This window comes from Calidris pugnax, unplaced genomic scaffold, assembly GCF_001431845.1.
Source record: "Calidris pugnax isolate Ruff unplaced genomic scaffold, ASM143184v1 scaffold20, whole genome shotgun sequence".
Taxonomy (NCBI): domain Eukaryota; kingdom Metazoa; phylum Chordata; class Aves; order Charadriiformes; family Scolopacidae; genus Calidris; species Calidris pugnax.
In genome coordinates this window covers 4747584-4763007 of record NW_015094510.1, presented here as the reverse complement: position 1 = coordinate 4763007, position 15424 = coordinate 4747584, and the positions used below count along the sequence as shown (strand labels likewise).

The window sequence follows — 15424 nt, the reverse complement described above, 5'->3', positions numbered from 1 at the left end:
AGGACGTTATAGTTCAGTGACAAAGGCACTGGCAGAGTGCCTCAGATTGTCCCCACCAAATAGTTTCAGGGCTTGTAAAAATGGTTTCTGCACTCAGTGAAAAAGAGCACACAAATGCAATTGCCCAATACAATACGAAAGCGTGAAACCTCAAAGTAACATTCTTCATGTAACTACTTCCCAGAATATAAGTTTTGCCCCAAATTAGTTTTTTTTATCTCATTACAAATGAATATTTGTATCAAAATGCACAGGGCTGTCCATGAATTACCTGTGCATCTCCATGCCTAAGTGTCCTATGATCATCTGCAGTGCTGCCTTGTTATATACAATGTTGGGAGGTTGTCTCTGTTCAGAGAGGGTTTATTTTTCTGGAGCGAAGCCAGGCGTTTCCATTTCCACAAGTAGAGATCACTAGTAAAAATACTGTAGTCTTTCATGAATTCATTTTTGGGAGAGACATGGTGCAATTTAAAAACTGTAGGAAGGAACAACCCTGACAAATCACATTTTTCTCTGCTACACTTCAACAACAAACACTTCTAGCTCCTGTTTTTACTCGCTCAGTAATAGCTAATTACATGCCATATTGAAAATCCTCCGTTTCACCAGCAAACAGTTGAGAAACAGCAGGAGTTTATGAAGCAAATACTTGCCCTTACATACCAGTTTATGGAACTGGGAAGCTCTCTTGCAGACAGTAATAAAGATGAGGGTAAAGAAGATAGTGAGAACAAGCTTTAGCTGATGGTGTCAGAGGATTGCTGCTGGAACCATCTATTAAATGTGGATTCCTGGTATTGGACTAGATAATCACACTGAATTGATAGGATAGCACAGCTAGCAATGGCAGGAATATGTTTGTTGAAAATTTATGTCAAGGTTGCCTTGGAGCTCCCGGTATCATACCAATATAAAATTTCTTTGTCTGTAGAGAGGCGTTTTGTTATAAACATCTGGAAACTTCCCATTTCTGACTGCTACTGGTCAGTTGTAAACCCATTTGAAGCTGCTGCTGTGTAAAACCTAATGCTGCCATCAACAAAAATGCAGGTCTGAATAGAAGAGCAAGGCAGGAAGACATGATATTGTTTGAGGAGCTGAAAAGCTTCATATTCTCAAATGGCAGCTTCAGAAGCAGCTTGTACAGGATTTCCCCCCCCCCCTTTTTTCCTTCTTTTTTTTTTGTCTTTCTTTCTTTTTTTGTTTTTTAATAAGGAAAATGCCAAAAGTTTTGCATTTATGTTTTTAGCTTTTGGCCGAGTGTTCTGTATTGGGAACACTTTGCACAACCGCAAATCTATGAACATAAGTGTGCTTGCATTTCTGCTGCCTGGGTTGGCAATTTTAGAGCATGTATGTCCAACTTTCAAACATTTTAGGTATGGAGATGCACATTCAGACCTTCAGGCTTATGCTTGCCTTTCAGCGATATAAGGAGCTCTGTTGTATGAGTGTTCTATATTTAGCTAGGTGAGACTCAGACAAGCTGAGGTTGTGCCAGCAGTCGGTCAAAGACTGCATACTCCAGCGTGTCTCCAAGTCCTCACCTGGTTAAGGAGCCATGCCGGAGTTCTCTGTGGCTCTCATGTAGCCCTATGTGCTTAGATTTCTTTTACAAAATGACCAAAGTGCAGAGAAAGGGAAAAAAAAAATGGAAAAGTTCATCACTTTCTGCTGTGAAGCTGAGCCTGCAGCAGAGTTGTGCACGCAGAGAGTAATGGTAATCTAGAGTGGAAATACTCTGGATTTGTATTCCCACATTCGATTGGGATTCTGCTTCTGAACATCAGATTCAAAGTTATTTAATAAATGTCATGATCTTCTGCATGGGCTATCTGAAATCTGAAATCTTTAAGTAGCTGCATGCATATTATTTGCAGAAAGAGGCCCTCGTGGAACTTCCCTCTGTGTTCATACGGTAAGAAAGCAAACAACAAAAAGAACTCCGAGAGAGAACAAAAGGACAAAACCAAAGCAAACTCAAAAAATGTTGCTTAGCAATGCATCTTGTATCACTCCAGGGGGATGGTCTTTGCCACAGATATTTACATGTTATAAGTAGAGTTTATTGAAAAGCGGAAAAACATTGCGCAAAGCCAAAACCATAAACAAATGGTATATTGCAGGTTTTTTCAGTGTTGCAAAAATCAAACTAGAAAAAAAAGACACAAGCAAAAAAAAGTGTGTATACCTTTGTTTTTAAAAGCACCTAACTTGGACAAAGGTTTAGGTTTGGGTTTGGTTTGTTTGTTGTTTTTTTTTTAAATTTCCCTTACTCGTCCTTTCTCTTCCTACCCTATTTTTGCCATTTGGTTCAATGCACTGAGTGACAGTTCTGTTAGCATTTATTTTATATTTGTAACTTTGCATCTGTGAAAGCTTCAGAATGGTGAAAGAAGGAATCCTGTAACTTTAAAAAACTGAATGTTGGAAGAGTGGCAGACTAGAAAAATTACAGGGCTTAATATTTCTTTCACTGTTCTCATGACTGTTTAAGGAACTGGGGGTCTGGAAGAATGGAAAAGGTGGAAAAAATCCTTCCACATTGCTCATATTATCATATTAAATTGCAAGGAGCAAGAAAATAAAAGGAAGGTAAATTGAGGACATTTCAACATTTATATTAATTAATGTCTCCAAATCTTTTGAGGATTATAATTAAAAAAATCTGTAGAAAAAAAAATACTGTAATGATTATCTTCATTCTTGCAGGTTTGGGGTTTTTTTTAGAAAGTCTTGTGCATTTAGACATCTCCCTTTCTCCCATTTGTGGTCCGTTTCCTGTCCGGCAGAATGCTACAGACCTCATTCCAAATTGGTGACAGTGTACTTCTTATCCTTTCCCTTCTGGTGCAGCACATTCAAATGATAAAAAGCCTTATCGTGTGAATATGCTCACTGAGTACACGAAACCCAGGCATCATACATATTGGTTTTTCTCACAGATTGATTGGTGCCATGCTTTAGGCTACAGGTTTCATAGTTTCCTGTGAGGTATATTTCCTAGCCCAGCATCGTAAGCTGTCCGAGCTGTGTTTCATAGCTTTTTGTAATTCCATTTTATCTCAGCATTTTATCAGGTATAATGCATAGCATTTTGAACAGCAAACTCTTGCTAGGAACCTTTTTGCAGCATAAACTTGCATATGTATGAAAATATATAGAGATGGCAGGGCACGGACTAGGCAGAAGGTAGAGAATATTTTTAACCTCTAACATTCTCAGTGCTCGGTGCAAAACTCTATTTATTTTATAGTGGAATTTGTACATGTCTTCCAAGGATAAAAAAAATGGAATTTAAGGCACAGAAAGTGTCATATTTTGGCTCTAATATTACAAGGCAGAGACACCTTGCTGTTTGTGCCAGTATAGATAACTATGTTCTTTTATCACCTTAGAAGGAATCCTTCTGAGTAATAAAAATCCTCAGTACCTTCCTGATCTGTTCTTCTTAAACAAGCAAGTTCTCTCTCTGCTTCCTGGCTACATAAGTGAATGACATTTTACGATGTAAGAAATGTGGGAGAAATACACATAGGATTAGTCGCTTGTCCTCCAATAATCTCTTAAATTCTTTTAGCCTTTCCTACCGTTCGCCACTCTGTCACTGTGACATGTTAAACAGCCTGAGTTATTTGTTTGTTCACAGTTTCCCTGTGCAGAGTGTTTTGTTTGAAAGGCTGTGCTGGACAGCAAGGTCAAAAGCTGCTGCTTTGTTTTGTCCCAGATTTTGCACCCTCTGAAGGGAGAGGGAGATGTTTTTGTTGGTTTTTTGTTTGGTCGGTTTTTTGTTGTGGTGTTTTTTTTTTTTTTTCTTCTTCTTTCTCTTTTTCTCTGAGAGCCAGCTTAGAGGCTGTGCAGGAAAACCTTTGGCAAGTGGAGGGAGGAGAAGGCAGGCAGCCTGCAGCTGGCGTTCGAGCCGGCGAGAAAGCAGAGAGCACAGAGGCAGAGGTGACGGAAAGGAAACTTTCTGAGACAGTCAGGGGGAGTCTGCTGCAACCTGCTGGATGGAGAGCAAGGTCAGAAGGAAGGACAGACACACTGGATGGGCGAGAGATGTGTTTTCAAATGGTTTAAACTGTTTCCCTCACAAAATCTTCTTTTTCTCTATTGTAATGGTTACCTTGTCCTACCCTGTGACCTAATGAATGGTTATTTTTAACACGATTAAGTCCTGTTTCGTAGTTTGACGTAAGGAATAATGTCGATACACCTACCTCATGGCTCTGGCTGACTCAGTGTCACATCACGCTGACCAGCATTTTGCACAATGAACAGCCTCTCAGCTACAGGACAGGAGGAAAAACTTACTGCATTTCCAGCCTACATCCAGAAGAACTGAAGTGGAAAAAGACTTAGTGTCCGTACGGTTTCCCAAAACAGGGAAGGGGATATGAAGGTAACATTTCTGAACTGGATGCAGGGGAGAGTATTTCTTTTCTAGTGCCAAGTCAGCTGCTGCTGGGAGCTTATTAACCTCTGTGTATGGCCACTGAGGAATGAATTCCTACTGGTTTACAAGGCATAGAAAATGTTATAAGGCAGAAGATGGAAAAAGACATGATAGGACAAACTGAGAGCAGTCTGAAGGGCACATCTTTTTATTAAGCCTGCCAAACACTGCCTCTTACAATAGCAGGCTGCAGAACTTTTGGGTTTGGTGAATAACTCCACGTTTCCCCCATTACAGTAAATATACAGCATATGTTTAAGACTGGGCCTTAGACTTTAAGAACCTTACCCCCCATTCCCTGGTTTCCCACAGATGCATGCTCTCAAGCACAAACACCTTTACTAATTATATACTAATAGCCTGACATTGACGTAAATTTTATCCAACCGTTCCTAATTGCTGATGGAAAGGTAGAAATGTGAATGGAAGTGCAAAAACCCTTGTAAAAGTGAAAGGAAGTCAGCCAGTTGCTGGTCACAAAAATGAGGCTGATAGGAAAGAAAAATACTGCATTTCAGTAACTTTACCCTTCCCAAAGTTAAGTTAATCAGTTAGATAATGACTATGCTAACATTGTTCTAATTTGAATGTGATTTTTGTAAATGTTGGGTGAAACCACATGGGGAATAATGGCAGAAACTTGGTCAAAAGAGAATCAGGCCCATGGTGATACAGCCTTCTGAAAAGTCCACAATAGAATCATAGAATCATAGAGTCATAGAATGGTTTGGGTTGGAAGGGACCTCAAAGATCATCTAGTTCCAACCCCCCTGCCATGGGCAAGGACACCTCCCACTACAGCAGGTTGCTTATACATAGATAAGATAATCTATTACATTGCAATTCTGGCCTGAGATAAATTATCTATGCATCGTCTTACTCTGTATATCTACTAATGGTGTCTTCTCTCCTGACTTCAGCAGTTTTTTTCTACTGCCCCCTTTTTACCACTCTTTTGGTGGAGATGTGTGAGTTCGTAAGGGATTCCTCAAGTAAACAAGTCAGATGATCACTCAAAGCGTGGAGGATTTCTGCTTGAGTACAACAGGCAATGGTTTCAAAAAGACTTTTCTACTGCCAGCCAGAGGACTGAATAGACCCTTACTATGATCTCAGGGGCTGCAGAGAAGAACAGGGAGGTGGGAAGTGCAGCTTCTGGAATGGGAAGCAAAGTATCGTCAACAGGTTTCAGCTAACGTTGCTCAACTATCGTTATCACCTTCCATACTGCGACCTGCACAGCTATTTCCCTCCACTGAATATACAAAAAACGATAGTTTCTTGCAGCCAGGTTTTGGACCTTGAATTCAAGAGGGAACATACTGCAAAATCTGCCCACGGGTTTCCAGGAAAGATGTTAGGCAGAAAGGCCTTATGTTGACCACACTGTAAACTGAACTGATGTGCATGTTTGTACTTCGGTGAGTTGTGTGCATCCCATTTGTCATAACTTTAGTTCTTTTTTGCATAGTTTTAATTTTTTTAACATATCGTTATCTCAGACAATTTTAATTTTTTAATAGACATTATTATACACTTCAATTTTTTATACTTTCAGAAGACCACCTTTGGGAAATATTTTGCTGATACACTAAAAATAAATCACTTTTCACAAAGTATTATTGCATAAAACTGAAATAAAATGGTGTAGGTTCAGTTTGATAAAAACGAAGACAAAAACAGGAGAAAGAAGCTCTTTTCTTCAGTATTAAAAAAACAACATAGCCTCTGTGGTTGTTTCTCAGTGTTTTGGAGAAGTCTCTCACCTCTGTCAACAGAGCCATGGTGATGCTTTCACAGATAACATGAAAACATGTTATCACTGAGTAATTTCTGACCTTATTCAAAGATATCTCTTTCTTTACTTTAGTCATCAAAAAACTCTGTGCACTGTTGTGCAACACCCTTGGTGCCTACAATACTTTGTTGCTGGTGAGCTGAATCTCCAGCACAACAGTAGGTAGCTACTGATCAATAGCAACCGAAGGTGACATGCTTCCAGAAGACGCTGGCTGTGAGCTTCTGAACTCTCTGGAGGACACAGAGTTTGGTGCGAGAGCCACCCAGAATCTTAAACAGCCTTTTTTATCCCCTGATTCTGTAGTTATTACTGATCTATGCAGCTCTGAAAGCACTCTCTTTTTCCACCAAGGAGTGCTTGCTTTATGAATGTCAAAATAGCACTTTAAAAGGTGAATATGATCCAAACAGCAAGCACATTCTCCTCCACAGTTCCCAGCTCCTGTTGCCAAAACTATTGTTTCTAACATTAGCTTTATTAGCAGTCTAACTTAATTAGCTAAATGACATTATTTAGTAGCAAGTTCTCCAGTACATCTCCACTAACCATTGCATATTAAATGTGGGTTTTATTCATGTAGATAGGCTGGCAGGTGGGCAAAAAAGAGATAGTCAGAGGAAAGAAAAGTACAACAGAGGGGCCCTTCCTACTCAAAATGTTTAACCAATGAGGATGCGAAATAAAAGGAGACAAGGACTGTTTCCTATGGTGGATTTCACAGTAGTCTTTATTCTTCAGGAACAGGAGTTAGTTGCTGTTGAGAAAAACATGCTAAGATGGCAGACAGGCAACAGGTGATGTACTAAGTGAAACCTGATTTCCAGCTGCTCCTGCCCAAGAGGGAGCATCTGCCAGCTACCTCTTTCCTTTCCCTTTCTTATTCCATAGAAGAGCAGCTCCCAGGTATTGTCCAGACAGTTGTAGAAGAAGCTTCTATCATGGGCTCCCTCTAGAAATCTTTTTCATAGGGGAAATAAGAAGAAGAAGTCTCCAGAGAGAGAGTTAATGGCATTCTCCTAAGGATAGCATAGCATACACAGTACCACTTAGTATGAGACTGCCCAACATATGGCAGGGGATGACCAGTACAGGATTTTTTTGCATTTAGTGCCAGTGCCATTGCAGTGCTATCCAGTGCTTGATAGCTGTCAAAGGGCTGTTTATGTACTTTGCTACACTACTTTGATAGATATTGTGCCTTGGCTTTCATTTCCCTGCACTGCTTTTTAATATAACTTTCAATCTTGTGAGAGAGACTCAGATCAGCTTTATGTAAAAGCATTTTTACTTTCCTTCACTGTGTATTTCACTGTTTCTTCCTTAGGCAGGGTGTAACTTTCCTAGATTTTTCTATCTAGATGTGCCTCAAAAAACAGGATAATGACCCTTTCATAGGTTCTTCATAAAGAAATCTCACCTCCTTGCTTCCAAAAGATAAAGGAAATTTTTCAAAGTCCTGTTAAGCATGGACTGTGTGCAGATCATCCCTGGCATATTTAGTAGGGGCGTGACCAGATGTATATATCCCACTGCAGAACCAGCTGTTTATCTACTAGGCTATATATTATAATATATTCCAATTGAAAACAGATTCACATCTGTAGAGGAAATGGAAGAGAAACAGTGAATTTCAGAAAAAAAACAAGTTGGAGGAAGTAGACCTGGGTATGGACCAATAGGAATTGTTGCATAGGTCACTGCCCACTTTCTCACGGTTGTGGTATCCACAGAGAAGAAAAAGTCAGAAGCCACAACTCAGGTGAATTGTTTTAAGCATTTGTGGTTTGTGGCCTTGTCATCCTGCGAAAGGACTTGCTATTGCATTGAACTTTCTGCAGGCATATAAGAATTCAACTCACAATAGCCAGCTGGGGCCTCTCACACACTCAACACCCAGCCAATGTGCTAAAACAATCAGCTGAAGGACCAGCAGCATCTAAAACTATAATGCAAGACAGGGACTGAGCAGGAAAGACTGAGGATGCTTCTAAAGTACATTTTGTAGGACTGCTGGATGCAGATGAGACTGTTTTAATAGGAAAACCTTAACGGTCAGATCTCAAAATGTTCTAATGCTTTGTCTCCAAGCTTTGTCTTCGCACCTCATAAATAGTTGAAGAATTCTTCAGTTTTGCAGCTGTTATTGTAATTAGCAAGCTAAATGACTTCTGCTTTTAAAACCGTGAATCACACTTAACTGCTCAATGTTACTGCTGTAAACATGTGCTTGACATCTTAAACCCTTTCATTGAGAGAATGCCTTTTATTTCCTTGCATATACCTCTCTTAATAACAGTCCCCTGTCCCTACCCAAATAAGTGGCTCATCAAGCAGCTCTGAACCTACCTAAGACAGTTAGTGATCAGTGGTGTAGCAAGTCATTTTTCTCATACATTTCCTTATGTGTTAAGGGCCTAATTTAGCCTTCCTGTTTTCTAAAACTGTGGCAGTACTTCACCCTGAAAGTTCACAACATGTTTTGCTGTATTCAGGGGAGTAAAACAAAAGACAGTTACAGACAATTTATCAAGTCTCAGAGAGTCTTTTCTACTACCAGTGCTGAACAGAACCAGCTGTTTATCTACTAGGCTATATATTATAATATATTCCAATTGAAAACAGATTCACATCTGTAGAGGAAATGGAAGAGAAACAGTGAATTTCAGAAAAAAAACAAGTTGGAGGAAGTAGACCTGGGTATGGACCAATAGGAATTGTTGCATAGGTCACTGCCCACTTTCTCACGGTTGTGGTATCCACAGAGAAGAAAAAGTCAGAAGCCACAACTCAGGTGAATTGTTTTAAGCATTTGTGGTTTGTGGCCTTGTCATCCTGCGAAAGGACTTGCTATTGCATTGAACTTTCTGCAGGCATATAAGAATTCAACTCACAATAGCCAGCTGGGGCCTCTCACACACTCAACACCCAGCCAATGTGCTAAAACAATCAGCTGAAGGACCAGCAGCATCTAAAACTATAATGCAAGACAGGGACTGAGCAGGAAAGACTGAGGATGCTTCTAAAGTACATTTTGTAGGACTGCTGGATGCAGATGAGACTGTTTTAATAGGAAAACCTTAACGGTCAGATCTCAAAATGTTCTAATGCTTTGTCTCCAAGCTTTGTCTTCGCACCTCATAAATAGTTGAAGAATTCTTCAGTTTTGCAGCTGTTATTGTAATTAGCAAGCTAAATGACTTCTGCTTTTAAAACCGTGAATCACACTTAACTGCTCAATGTTACTGCTGTAAACATGTGCTTGACATCTTAAACCCTTTCATTGAGAGAATGCCTTTTATTTCCTTGCATATACCTCTCTTAATAACAGTCCCCTGTCCCTACCCAAATAAGTGGCTCATCAAGCAGCTCTGAACCTACCTAAGACAGTTAGTGATCAGTGGTGTAGCAAGTCATTTTTCTCATACATTTCCTTATGTGTTAAGGGCCTAATTTAGCCTTCCTGTTTTCTAAAACTGTGGCAGTACTTCACCCTGAAAGTTCACAACATGTTTTGCTGTATTCAGGGGAGTAAAACAAAAGACAGTTACAGACAATTTATCAAGTCTCAGAGAGTCTTTTCTACTACCAGTGCTGAACATTTATGTAAATTTCTTTTTTTTTTTTTAAATGCAGAAATCTGCTGCATTTCACCTATGGGTGATTGAATTTCATTAGTATCTGAACTCATTTCTTAGGAGTTTGAATTCTTTGATATGAATGAAACACAGATAAAAGTTGTTGTTGTTACCAAATCGAATACACACCTGGTGAAACTTTACTGGTTTTATCACATTTCAACAGGGTTAATTTAATATGTTGAAAACCATTATTACCTAGAGGAGGGTTGGAAATGAAATGTTTTTTATATTTAATAGTGTTCATTGGTTACTGATAAAGAGGAATCATATTCTGCACAGCTATGACATTTCACTTACCTCTCTGTATGGATGTGAGACCATCAGAAATAGAGAACTTGAATCTGCATCTCTATGTACCTAGCTGTAATTATAGTATAGTAATGTGTTGAAATTCAGATGCTGTGCTGGATATAAATGCAGCACGATTTCCTTCTTTTGCAGGTCACCCGGAAGATTGATAGGGATCCAGAGAAGAATTTAAGTACTGCAATACCTAACTTCTGAGAGCTCTGCAGGCAAACTATATTTTGTCCTTTTTCAATACATGGGGAAAGCGAGGTGTCACAGAAACTTGTAAACTGAACAGGGATTCACATGAAATAGTCAAGCTCTTTGAAAATACTGAGGATTGAGAAGGGTAGGACCTCAAACCCTTCCTCAAGAAGACGTAATTATTTCTCTGACACAAGAATTCTCTTATATAAGAGCCCTAGACACCTCTTTTACACACTGCTACCCAAAACCTGAAAAATAAAAACTGAACAACGAGAAAGCTGACAGGAAAGTCCCAGCCACTCTCAATATAGTAATAGAGTACTCCTCTCAAAGGAGGCCGGGGTTAAAGGTGAGAATTCAGTTCTCAGACTCTCTGTCCTAGGAGACTACTAAGATACGGGATAAAAGCATTTTGTGTGATGCTTTTCAAATATATAAGAGAGTTGACCATACTGGAAGTCCCTGGTGAGACCAGCCATTTAACAGCCTTACCAGGGCATAGGCACAAAGCAGTGTGGTAGTATCAGGACCTTTATTACAGAGATCACTGGGTAGGGAATAAAGGGGCTTGGGTGGCCTATAGATGTAGGTGGCAGTCCAGCAAGGCTTCTGAGCAAAATAGTGAAGCCTCGATGTTGGTGCTCAGTGTGCAAGTCCCGTTGTAGACGTAGCCTGCTATGACAGTAACACAGTCACAGTATTTCCAGCACCAAAATATGTTTATGGCAGATCACTAGCAGACAGTCTAAATTTGTTGTGAATCCTTCAGCACTGCAGGCTACATTTTTTTTCTTTAAGTTTCCAGATTCCACAAGCCTCCAGTGTAAGCTGTTGTCCTGTCATTATTGTTACACATCAGGGTATGGACAGACACAGTTTAAGACTTCTTGTTTACTAAAAAGATGAAAAGGTGCTTGTCATAACTCTAAGTAGCTGACTGTGATCCAAGCAGCATTGACAATAACAATTTCTTATTCTCTTCCTTTTTTATCTGCATTTAAGCAGACCGAAGAAGAAATTTAAAGAGGGTACAAGACTCTCAGAAGTCCATGTAGCTTGTTGAAAGACCATGAAGGAATATGTAAAAATATTTAGGAAATGACTAATACCTTCTGGCACAAATCTTTCCCTTTGGTAAAATCCATTTCTCTTTCCTATTGGATTCCATGAGCTGTCAGGAACATGAATTAAAAAGATATAAATATTTTAGAATAAAAGGCATATTCTTAGTAAGGCTTATGCTGCTCTTAGATCCATCTGCCTTCTCAAAGAGATTTAGTTTCTTTTTTCACCTGAAAAATGTCAGAATGAACAACAACAAAAAGTGATAACAAGAAAGAAACAAATACACGACAAAATATGAGCAAGAAAGAATTGCAATACCTTTGCAGAGACAAGTATTTCAATTAAGTTTTGAAGCATTTTGGCATCCCTGTAAAACTCTGCAATTTGTGAAATAGAGAATTATCATTGCTTTAAGGTACAACATCATTTTTAAATGCCTAAAGAGAAAAACAATGTGGAAATTCCATTAAGGAATAAAATTTTTCAAATGTTCAATCTGGACAAATTGACTCATCTCATTCCTTTGTTGATCATGCTTTATATGGAGGAAATGTCAGTGCTGAAGGTGTCAAAGAACCTACATTTATGCAGATATTGTATCTATTACTACACAAATATTCAGACATTTAAATGGCAAAGAACTATAGGAATCAATTTACCAAATTTGTGTGTCATACAATAGTGCTATTGAGCTCAGAAACTTCCAGGTGCAAATAGTGTCAGAATTTCATTCCAAAATTTTGTTTCTGGATGTCACCACCAGGGAATTTTTAATTCTTGGGGGACCCTTCCAGCAGTTAGACAGAGCTACTAGACAGGTCAAGAAGAAGCTGCAAGTGGGACTTTTCTGTAGCTTTGGTATTACTGAAAATGGGACATAACTGCCAAAACTATTGCTTGTGTTGTAGAACAAATTCTCTCCTGATGTAGAATGACACTATTCTATTGACTCCAATGACGTTACACCCAATTTATACCAGGAGAATATGTAGCTCTTTATCCATTTATCTATAAGCCGGTTGTTGTGACTTAATTTCAAATGAATTATGTTACTGTTCTTGGTCTGTGCCCTTGAAGCACTTTATTACTTAGAAGGCTAGTTCAGCAGAAATAAATAAATATGTGATTTGCAGTCTCAGCAAATGTCCTAGCCAGGAACAATGGCCTCTCTGCAGTGTTCCAGACTAATTGCCCCCAATTTTCTGCTCTAACCTTCATACCCAATTCATTCCCTTCTTGCACTGTTCTCCTTACTCTTTTTCCACCCAGTCCTCATGTTCATATTTTCTCCAGTGTCAGCAAGTCTTTAACCACCAGCTCTTAGGTATTTAAATTCCTTTAGAGAATAACTTCCTCTACAGTGATCACAAGAAATGTGTATTACATTTAAGAAAGTACATTATTTAAGAAAAGATTATATTTAAAATCTTTCCTTCTTAAGATTTCACCCAGAATTTTTGTGTTTGATAGTATACCCCAGCATTCACGGTAACAAATACTGTCATTATAATTGTGTCCTGTGCTTACTAGGACATCATCATCCAATGTTTTTCTAATTTCACAGTCAAAACCTGCCATCAAATATTATAAGCAGTTTAACTGACATTCATACAAGTAGGAAGATTTTTAAGCTTATTTTAAGGCTGATTGGCAGCAACTTTCTGTTCGAAATCTGAATGCAGTAGCAATAAGCATTAAGCAATAAGCATTAATAAAATCGTGCTTGCGGTCATTGCTTAGACACTAAGGACCTTTTGATGATTAGAGAACGTGTCTGAAAATTGTTCTGGCCACCTACTTAACAGCCTGTGACTTTGGAAGGCATTAATCCAGAACATTGGCTTCATTTTCTCATTAAGTCTTCTCCATTATAGGAGGTTGTTTGTGAGGCCTGTTGGAATCAGTGGTGCACAGGAAGGATGAAATTAAAGAAACTGGTCTGAGTGAAATAAGTAGTTCCTAGCTACTTGCTTTGGGGGACACCTGCTGAATTTAACAGAATTGGTTTCCACAGTCCAGCTGCATTTCTGCTGAGTAGCTCAGCCAGGTGTGGAGCCTGATTCCATGACCTTTGTGTGCTTATCCACTATAAAAACCATGGATCATTCTGTTGAATACAGTATGTAGGTAAAAAGTAAAAGAAAGGTTCATGAAAACCATCATATCTGTAAAATGGAAATGTTATATTGTTGAATTATTTCATTAAGTCTGGTGTAAGAAAAAAGCACATTTTATATACAAGTGCATGCTTTCAGTTAGGTAAATATTCCTCACTGAACTTGTCTCTACCTGTGCTATGTTGAAAGTTAAATACTAAGCTATCTAATGTTGATATGTTTTCCAAGTATATCCTTTACCCTTCTTTCCCATCAGGGTTCTCCATTTTACTCTATTCAGCTCCTGCTCCAGTCTGGATTGGGGGAATGCTATGCTCAGTTCTTACCTTTTGGATCATCTCTGTCTTTCTTATTCCACTATTAAAATAACTGTACTGCATCCTACTTGTGGCTTATCTGGTGTTCTCCTTCTAGGGTCACCTACGGACACTTTTAAAGCACCATTATGAAAAAAGATTGTCACTATGGAAAATTTTACTCCTAGTTTCATTTAGTTGGCATTGATATAACTTCTGATAAACTCCAGAGTTCTATTTCATAGTATCTATTTCATATTGCACATACTTCTAGTGTCCCTGTGGTGCTCCCAAACACAGAATCATAGTATAGTGCTGCCTTTCCTTTAGTCTTTATATTCAAGGTTTTGATAGATTTTAAAATATTATCATATGAGGAGTTTTTGATCTGGTTTTATGGTTAAAAACAACCTTTTAAAATGCTTTGGTTTCATTTGCACTTTGTATGAAGGTGGAATGTTTATATTTTAAGATGGTATTACCAAACCAAACCAACCAAAAAACCCTGGCAAAAAGCTTTAAATCATTTCATGCCCAATTTAGCAGGTTATAGCAATAGAAATTCAAGATAGGAGGACAAAATAAATTTCGCTACTTTGCAAGCAATTTCCATATTTTAAGAACAACTTCAATTACAATTTTAAAATATACATTTAATTGATATAGGATAGTTCTTGTAAATTAATTGAGCAAGAAATTGTTATTCCTCTTATATTCCAGGCAGTTTCTTCCAAACCCACCATTTTCTCCACCCAACCCTGACGAACTTGCAGACGTGCATTCAGTATAGTTCAGGTTCTGCATTTGTCTTTAAGCCTGTGCCTCTTTATTGAAAGTCTCCTTCCTATAAGGAGGGTGTTGACTTTAATCTTTTCTATGGGTACAGCACCAGGATCAGGAGGGTTAATTTATTTTCTTAAAAGTGCAGCTAAATTTAGTCTATCAATTTATTTTTTTTAAGTCTGAACTCCTAAAAAAATTCTTAGCATTAAATATGAAATAAGTTGCTGCTTTAGAACAGATACTTTCTTTCTGTTTGATCAGAAAATCCTCTTTGTTTACAGTGTTCCTGAGTTTTCTTGACTGTCCAATTATACTGAATATATATTCAGCCTAACATGTTAAGAAATTCACCAAGTCTTGCCCTGTTTTGAACAGAGTTCAATTTGACCCCCATTATATTCTTATGAACTTTCTGTACAAAGTAGCCTGACATCTTTTCTCCTAGGGTAAGATTAATCTGCCCTAGTTTAGGCATAAAAAAAAATCTAAATCTCTCTATTTAACTTACCCTATTCTTTCTTTATAGTCAACAAAGAGAAATAGGCACCTCAAGGGAATGGTTCATCCCAACCTATGTTCGGTATCTAGGATAGGTCAGATGGATTGCCCTTTAGAGGTGCCAATTTCTTTCCAGTGACTATCAAGGGAGCCTAGGGTGACTGGCTCAATCTTATATCTGTAACTTTTAGATGTCTGAAGTGACATAAGCTGTTCTTCCTTATCATAACATTTTCTGAGGATATGAATAATTAATTCCCTTCAGAAAATATTAC

General features: G+C 38.4%; 1 long non-coding RNA gene across 1 annotated transcript; it reads left to right on the top strand.

Annotated features, from left to right (window-relative positions):
• The first annotated feature begins 4232 nt into the window (after nucleotides 1–4232).
• On the top strand, nucleotides 4233–13951 carry LOC106902320. The gene is made up of 3 exons (XR_001414484.1): nucleotides 4233–4402; nucleotides 5377–5877; nucleotides 10337–13951. It is a non-coding gene; the product is annotated as an uncharacterized LOC106902320 (long non-coding RNA).
• The last annotated feature ends 1473 nt before the right edge of the window (nucleotides 13952–15424 follow it).